This window comes from Maniola hyperantus, chromosome 12 (genome assembly GCF_902806685.2).
Source record: "Maniola hyperantus chromosome 12, iAphHyp1.2, whole genome shotgun sequence".
Taxonomy (NCBI): domain Eukaryota; kingdom Metazoa; phylum Arthropoda; class Insecta; order Lepidoptera; family Nymphalidae; genus Maniola; species Maniola hyperantus.
Genome location: NC_048547.1, coordinates 939,130 through 942,553, shown reverse-complemented (window position 1 = coordinate 942,553; position 3,424 = coordinate 939,130). Strand labels below are relative to the sequence as shown.

At 30.7% G+C, this 3,424-nt stretch overlaps 1 non-coding gene across 1 annotated transcript; it reads right to left on the bottom strand.

Annotated features, from left to right (window-relative positions):
• Window positions 1-2,940: 2,940 nt before the first annotated feature.
• TRNAE-CUC (transfer RNA glutamic acid (anticodon CUC)) lies at window positions 2,941-3,012 on the bottom strand. The gene has a single exon. It is a non-coding gene; the product is annotated as a tRNA-Glu (tRNA).
• Between the last annotated feature and the right edge of the window lie 412 nt (window positions 3,013-3,424).

Below are 3,424 nucleotides of genomic sequence, written 5' to 3'. Positions count from 1 at the left end.
TAAGAAAACTCTGTCATCAGCGGGCAATAGAGAGCGCTATGCTTGGAGTTTCTCTACTCAAATGATTGCCGACCTTCGTATAGAAACTGCAGGAAGAAGAATCCATTGAAATTGAAAATAACAGTAAATCGTCTGATGCATTTATTCTTGAACAACAACCAAAAAAAGTTATTATTACATTGGTAACCGTACACGCTCTCATGACGGACACAAAAAATATAACCCCATATAATAACGTGCGGCCGTGAATGAAGCTTACTCGTAAATCTCAGGATTTGACATCTGACACGCCACGTCTAATCTCTGTCAGCACAGGCTCATATCCAACGTGATCTTATTGACTACCGGCCATTGTGGCACTCACAATGGGAAATAAATAATAATTTACCGTTGATGTATGAAACTCGAAGATACGAGGTTGTATACTCAAACTTAAAATAACATCTAATAAAAACCGGCCAAGTGCGAGCCAGACTCGCGTACCGAGGGTTCCATTCGTACTACTACTACTACATTCGTATTTCAATATCGATAAATCAAAAACTATTCAGCATAAAAACAAATAAAAATCTGTTTTAAAATGTGCTGGTAAAGCCCTTTCATATGATACTCCACTTGGTATAATTATCTTACTTTGTAAATTGAAAATATTAATTATTTGGTCATGAACAAGTGATATTGTAAGGGTCTTTTTCCTTTTGAGGTACAATATAAAAGATATAGAAATATAAATAAGAAGTTTTATTAATTTTATGATAGTGTTTTACCTACACCACCTTCCTGCCAGTTCCGCAATTATTATTTTTTGTATTTAATATGTAAAGATTTTTTCAAATAAACTTTTTCAATTAGGCACTTTTAAATCGTCAAATACATCTACCACTGGTTCGGAATTTTTTGCTTCAATCGTATATAGTTTTTTTCTTTTTATCTTCTTTATTTTATCAGAGAAATAAATTGAATTTGAAACAATAACCAGTAAAAGATTATTTTGCGCACTCTATTTTCAGTATTTTTTCACTTGATACTTTCTGTATATCGTTTGTAGGTACATATATCAATACAAACCGATTGAATTTGATCAACTGAACAGCTATTGTGCAACAACTCGAAATTACTTTTGTCACTAGTTTGTTACGGTTCGGATTTGCATGATTTCTATTTTAACACCTTGTTCATTCGTAAAGCGATTTGATTAAATCACAATCTTGATTCGTATTGAATAGAATTAAATAATTTATTGTTGGAATTAATAAGTAGTTGATTTATTATCCGGTGTAGGTATTATGTTTCGTAGAAATAGATTTGATTAGATCTTTTTTATTATTTTTGTGATTAGATACGTATACTATTATTAATTTTGATTTATATTTATTGTTTTCTAAGTAGCATAATGTCAATTTGTTAATTTCTATATTTCTGCTTTTGATGTACCGAATAGTAATTTATTTCTTCCTGTAATATGTTTTTCTATAATCAATTTATATTTGCAAATTTGAAGCTTTTATATAATAAAGATACTTAGTATAGAATAAAATTGTGATCCAAAAAATTAGGTAAGTACTTATTTTATATGATATCCGTAATTTTTCCCGCATAGCTTTCTAATAATTCTCTGGGAACTCTTTGATTTCTTGGGATAAAATTGATTCTTAAATTTCATTCCTTTAATATCCCTCTCTAGAATGTGAGCTATCTCTGTATCAAATCCTATGAAATAAAAAACAGACATGGAAACAGACACTCTTACGCATTTATAATATTTGTATGGATGTATGGATGTTAATAACTAATGATTATTTAAATAATAGGTATCTTAAATATATAAAACGAAAAGGTTACTAACTGATCTATCAACGCACAGCTCAAACTACTGGATGAATCGGGCTGAAATTTGGCTTGCAGATAGCTATTATGACGTAGTCATTTGCGAAAAAGAATTTTCAAAAATTCAACCCCTAAGGGTGTCAAACAGGGGCTGGAAATTTGTGTAGTCCACGCGGCCGAAGTCCAAATCCAAATTGGATAGCTTAAAATGTAAATGCTAAATCTTATCGAACATAATTTGAAGTTTATACTTTTATACATTCACACAAAGTTGATAGAGTATTGTCTATAATACTTAAGATGTCTGGTTCATGAATGTATATCCCAATATACATTCTACCTGTGCACTTTAATGTTTAAACTAAAATATTCCTTATAACAAGTCAACGGTAAGATGGATTTGGCTTGGAGGATTTAAGTATTGGTAAATTTAAATATGTAAAAGAGACACTAGGATTTATAACGGGGAATGATTATGTCTTGTATGAGATTGATATGCAGTTACAAAGGCACGACTGATTATTTTATGTACAATTTAGTCGTGGGTTAGTATTGTAAAGAATATATTAGCCATGTCTATTTATCTAATAGGTAACGTACTTATTTATATTGCCTATAAGTAAACAAAGGTAAAGTCTATTGTCAAGACATGCTATTTAAAAAACGTTTACAAATTACTTTAATACAAAATCTCCTCTTGAAATTTTTTGAAAAATAATCCTATTTCCAAAAACAGTTTTATGATTTGGAAGATTGTACAAATATAGTCTAGCAGCTAGCTTACTATTAATAAAATGCAACATATTTTAAACTTTAATATGACATTAGGACTAATAAAGAATCAATTAAGATACAAATGAAAGGGAGATTTATATATCATACTTGGTAATAAGAATATAGTCCAATGGAATTATTCAACTAGAATTTCAGTTGTTGTAGAAGATAAGAACTAAATAAATGCATGAGATGTTATCAGACAAAATGGAGCAATTATACTTACATCTGAAACTGAGCTCTGAAAAAGTTAGAAAAGTTTTAGGACTTTGTGGTAGTTAGTTTGACAAAAAATTATAAAAATATATTTGATATAAAAATATATAAAAATAATAATTATTCCGGTACCGGGAATCGAACCCGAGCCTCCTGGGTGAGAGCCAGGTATCCTAGCCACTAGACCATACCGGATTGAAGTGAGCTGCTGAAATTGTATAACGCAACCGCAGGACTAAATCCCAACAACAAACATAACTAAAACATAAAAATATTGATAGTCAGTGGCCAGGGGCGACTGCTGACAGAACTAAAAACAAAGAAATTTAATAGTGGGTTTTTTTTGGATTTCCAAATTAATAAATTTTTTTTTAACTAAACATATTATGTTTAGTTTTTATATCTCACGGGACTCCGGGCACTCCCGAGCGTCACCGACATACTAATTTTAACATTAGCATGGTCCAGTAACTTAAGGTTAATTTATATAATAAGTTTAAAATAAGTTGCTTTGTTCGGGGCCAAAAAGCCATTAGCATGTCGATCACGTGACTTTGAAATTTTTACCCATTCCAAAATCGAATCCCTGAAACTGAAGAACAGCCCA